Raw genomic sequence first — 5,711 nt, 5'->3', positions numbered from 1 at the left:
TTTTGATTCTTTTATGATAAATAATACAGATGCGTACAGAAATGGATGAAGGCGATGAAACAGGAAGGTAGATAGAGAGAGAAATTTAGGGAACACCCAGCTAACATTGGAACAAGGAAATATTTCGGAAGAAAGGAGAACGAAAAGGGGTTAAACAATAAATAGCAAACCAATAAATAAATAAATAAATAAAAAAAACAACAAACTGTAATAATTTTTTTAAAAGATATAAAAACTAATGTGCAAAACTACTGCACACTATTAGTGGATTGTATGTGTGTGGTATATGTAATGCAGTGTGGAGGGGGGTGGCCAGATGACCATATCTGTAGCTACAAGTAAGAAGGCGGTGGTGTTGTCAGTGGTGGCGGTGGCGGTGGTTATGCTATGTAAAGAGCAGTCCATCTCACCAGCTGCTGCTTCTGCTGGTAGAGGAGAGTGCACACATCTACACACACGCAAACGTGCATACAAGTTGTAAGAGTGTAAATTGATGTGTTCCGTGTCCTCGGCACTGCCGCTGCTGTTGCTGTTGCTGCTGGTGCTGCTGCTGCTGCTGTTGTTGTTTGGTAAGCTTGCTACTGTGAGCATCGTGAAAGAGATCAGAGCTAGTCTGAGAGGCAAAGCAGTTTCCACAGTCTCCAGCTGTTGGAGCTTCAGCAAAAGTTTCTAGTCAGCATGACACTTTTGGGAAGCAACGGGAGGGGAGAAAAGAAGATGGGTAAGGGAAGCAGAAGATGCAGATTTCAGGGGATTCTTCAATGATTACTATAAATAAACACCAATAACAGTATGTGTGGTGGTGCTAGTGTTGGTGGTGGTGGTGGTGGTGCCAGCAACAGGGAAGGAAGGGTAAAGTTGCAAGAATGCATCGTTTACAACAGTAGTTTATATATACTATACAGACATATAAAAAAAAAAAACATTTACATATACTATACATATACAAAAAGAAAAAAAGTACTGTACTGGAGTTAATTCATTTGATTAAACAGAAAAAAAATTCTTGAAGGCAGTGCCCCAGCATGACCACAGTCCGATGACTGAAACAAGTAAAATATATTATACATACACCATACATATACAACACATCTATAGCCACAGTACATATTTAGTACATCTACACACTTGCTATGTCTTTAAAATTAGCATATCAATACACATGTTATACCCATAGAATTAGCACATTTATACACTCACCATACATAAACGCATCCCTTCACAGTACACCACATATACAACTTACCTATATAATGTACATGAAACATATATATACACACTGTTACATCACATCTTTACTGTACACATACATTACATCGTTATACAGAACATATATATCACACATCATTCATATACCTCAAATCTATATATTGTACATCTACATCCTATGTATATACTGTATATATACACCATAACTATATACATATAGCACACATTTATATGCTGCACATATACATCATACATATATGCTGTGTATATACATCACACCTATATACTATATTCCTCATATCTATACATTGTACATAAACATCACATCTATATATATTGTAGATATATGCCACACCTATAAACTATACATATATGTCATATTTATATACTGCACATATACCTCATATCTATATATTGTAGATATGGATCACACCTTATGCTTTATATAAATACACAATACATTTCTACACAAACTGTATATAACGTATCTACATAGGTGCAGGTGTGGCTGTGTGGTAAGAAGCTTCCTTCTCAACCACATGGTTCTGGGTTCAGTCTCTCACTGTGTGGCACCCTGAGCAAGTGTCTTCTACTCTAGCCTCAGGCCAACTAAAGCCTTGTGAGTGGATCTGGCAGACAGAAAATGAAAGAAACCCATCACATAGATATACGTGTGTGTGTGTGTGTGTGTGTGTGTGTGTGTGTGTGTGTGTGTGTGTGTCTTTATTTTGTTCCCCACCCCCGTCTGACAACCAGTGGTGGCATTTTATTCTTTTAATTTTTTACTTGTTTCAGCCATTTGACTGCAGCCATGCTGGAGCACCGCCTTTAGTTGCACAAATCCACCTCAGGACTTATTCTTTGTAAGCCTGATACTTATTCTATCAGTGTCTTTTGTTGATCTGCTAAGTTACAGGGACGGAAAACACCAACATCAGTTGTCAAGCAATGGTGGAGGGAAAAAACACAGACACACAAATACATACATACATACATATATACATATCATCATCATCATTTAATGTCCATTTTCCATGCTGGCATGGATTGGATGGTTCGACTGGGGTCTGGGAAGCCAGGAGGCTGCACCAAGCTCCAGTCTGATCTGGCAGTGTTTCTACAAATGGATGCCCTTCCTAACGCCAACCACTCCGAGAGTGTAGTGGGTGCTTTTTACATGCCACCAGCACAGGGGCCAGAGGTGGCTGGCATCGACCACAATCGGATGGTGCTTTATATATATATATATATATATATATATGGGCTCCTTTCAGTTTCTGCCTACTAAATCCACTCACACGGCTTTGGTCAGTCTGAGGCTATAGTAAAAGACACTTGCCCAAAGAGTCATGCAGTGGGACTGAACCCGGAACCATATGGTTGGGAAGCAAGCTTCTTACCACACAATCACTCCTGTGCCTATGGGTGTGTTTAAGTTCCCATAATTTAGTGGTTCAGCAAAGGAGACCAACAGAATAAGTATCAGTCTTACAAAAAAAAAAAAAGTACTGGGATTGATTCATTCAACTAAAAAAAATCTTCAAGACAGTGCCCCAGCATGGCCACAGGAAAATGACTAAGACAAGTAAAAGAAAAGATATACTATACAAATAATCACAGTATATACATACAATAAACAATGTGTTTCATTCCTTGAAGAAAATATCCCCCTGTCCTTGCTCCTTCACATTTAGAATCCTTTCTAACATAGGGACAAAGGCATGGATTTAGAAAGATAGGACTAATACGACTGACCCCCAGTGCCTGCAGTGGTACTTACTTTCTTGACCTTGAAAGGATGGAAAGTAAAGTTGATTTCCATTGGATTTGAACTCTGACCATAAGGAAAGGAAACTAAATACCACAAGGCACAATGAAATTAAGATAAAGGCATGGACATGGCTGTGTGGTTAAGGAACCCACCTTGCAAACTTGTGGTTTTGGGTTCAGTTCCAATGTGCAACACCTTGGAGAAGCATCTTCTACTATAGCCTTAAGGAGCCAATGCCTTGTGATTGAATTCAGGAGACAAAAAATTTGAAGACGCCCATCATGTGTGCATGCATATATGCATATGCTTGTATGTAGGTATGAATGTGAGTGTTCTTCATGATCTGTATGTTCCGCTACCACTGCTTTACAACTGATATTGGTTTGTGTTTGTCCCCATAGCTTAGTGGTTCAGCAAAAGATACCAATAGAATAAGTACCAGATTTATAAGCGAAAAAAAGCAAAGAAAAAAAAAAACAAGGACCAGGTTCAATTTGTACAACCTGTTAAGATGATGCTCCAGCATGGCAGTAGTCCAATGAGTGAAACAAAATAAAAGACAACAGATAAAAGAGGTTGATGGGAATTATGACACAGAATTTATATTACAGATGATGCATGGATTGTGATATGGAATTATATTCTATGTCCCTTGTGCCCAAATTAGAGCTCATTAACAAAATGAAGGATCTTGGGGGAGGTGTTATTCTCTTTATTGAATAATAATGTAGTACAGTTCAATAAGTACAGGGATGAGACTGCTTAAAGATTCTTAGTACTGCTGTGTAGTGTATGTAGATTTGTATTGTGTGAGTACATTTTACTGTACACATTATATATATATATATATATATATATATATATATATATATATATATATATGAGTGGTTGGCGTTAGGAAGGGCATCCAGCTGTAGAAACTCTGCCAAATTAGATTGGAGCCTGGTGTAGCCATCCGGTTGCACCAGTCCTCAGTCAAATCGTCCAACCCATGCTAGCATGGAAAGCGGACGTTAAACGATGATGATGATGATGATGATATACACACACACACACACACACACCATCATCATCATCATCATTTAATGTCCGTTTTCCATGCTAGCATGGGTTGTATGGTCTGACTGAAAACTGGTAAGCTGGGAAGTTATATATATATATATATATATATATATATATATATGTGTGTGTGTGTGTATATATACATATATATTTTTATATATGTAATATATATACTGCATATATTGCTGCATATGTAATAGTATATATAGATCTGCTATATCTAGTTTGTATAAATATACTCAATAGGTGTAAGGATGTGATCTCACAGTGTGAGAGTGTGTGTGTGTGTCTGTATACATATATATATACACACACACACAGACACACATATATGCATGTGGCTGTGTATTTCATAAATAAAATATGTGTAGAATATATACATGTGATGTATATGTCCAGATGCATGCAATGTATCTGTACAGTATATACACACAGTATATAGATGTGCAGCATATGCACAAAATAGAGATGTGGTATATGCGCAAGTATAGACGTGGTGAATATATATATATATTACACTTTACTTTCGTAACACACACACACACACACACACACACTAACACACACACAGACGCACTCACAAACATGATAGATGTCCCATCGATTTTGATTGCCACCCACTTCTGATTTCTGATAATCCTTTTTACAGTTCATGAAATCCAATTTTTATTGCATATTGAGAAATGCCGGTCAGTGTTGCACTTACCTGAACAATGTTAAGGTTTTTTTTTCACTTTCCTGCATGTTTACTCATATCACATTTCAGATGAGTCTATGTATGTATGTATGTATGTATGTATGTATGTATATATATATATATATATATATATATATATATATATATATGTCTATGCATAATTGCACTTACTCTCTCTCTCTTTCTATTCCCAAGTGTCAAAGTAATACACCTGCTTGCTGTTCCCTCACCTGTCTTCATCTTTTATTTTCTGTAAATTTGAACTGTGTGTGTGTGTGTGTGTGTGTGTGTGTGTGTGTGTGTATACACACACATATATATATAGTTCAAATTATATTACGGAGATGTACTTGCATAGCAAGTAACTTGATCTAAGATCGTGTGCATGGACGTTAAATGATGATGGTGATGATGGTGATGATGATGTGTATATGTGTATATATGTGTGTTAAATAAGATAACAAGGCCAAGGTAATTTGATATTCCTAGGACATTTATAAATAGAAAGGTGGTCTTACAGTGGGTTCAGGGAAATAAGTGATATCCCATCAGCAGAGACGAGTTAAAAGAGCTTCAATAGAAAGAATTAGTAGAGTTCTTTTTTTTTTGAAGAAGTTATTCTGGAGAGGGAGAGATATACAAGAAATTTGATATAAAGCAGAAAGTATTAAAAGAGAATATGAAAATAAGAATACATGTTGGATGTTAAAGTTGCTGATGATGGGATATCACTTATTTCCCTGAAACAGCTGTAAGACCAACTTTCTATTTATAAATGTCATAGGAATATCAAATTGCCTTGGCCTTGTTATCTTATTTTATTTAACATATACACACTCATATACAACCTGCCTTAGACTCCTCACTCATGCTACTATTGAACCAGGAGCTTAACACCTTACTTGCCTTTTGGGTCTTCTGGATACCAAAACATCTCATATTATATATATATATATATATATATATATATAT

At 36.5% G+C, this 5,711-nt stretch overlaps 1 protein-coding gene across 2 annotated transcripts in view; it reads right to left on the bottom strand.

Moving 5' to 3' along the window:
- LOC106867540 (synaptophysin) overlaps positions 1-5,711 on the bottom strand; it is a 188,157-nt gene that overhangs the window by 88,473 nt on the left and 93,973 nt on the right. The window lies entirely within an intron of this gene.

This window comes from Octopus bimaculoides, chromosome 4 (genome assembly GCF_001194135.2).
Source record: "Octopus bimaculoides isolate UCB-OBI-ISO-001 chromosome 4, ASM119413v2, whole genome shotgun sequence".
Classification (NCBI taxonomy): domain Eukaryota; kingdom Metazoa; phylum Mollusca; class Cephalopoda; order Octopoda; family Octopodidae; genus Octopus; species Octopus bimaculoides.
This window is presented reverse-complemented; position numbering and strand designations above follow the sequence as displayed.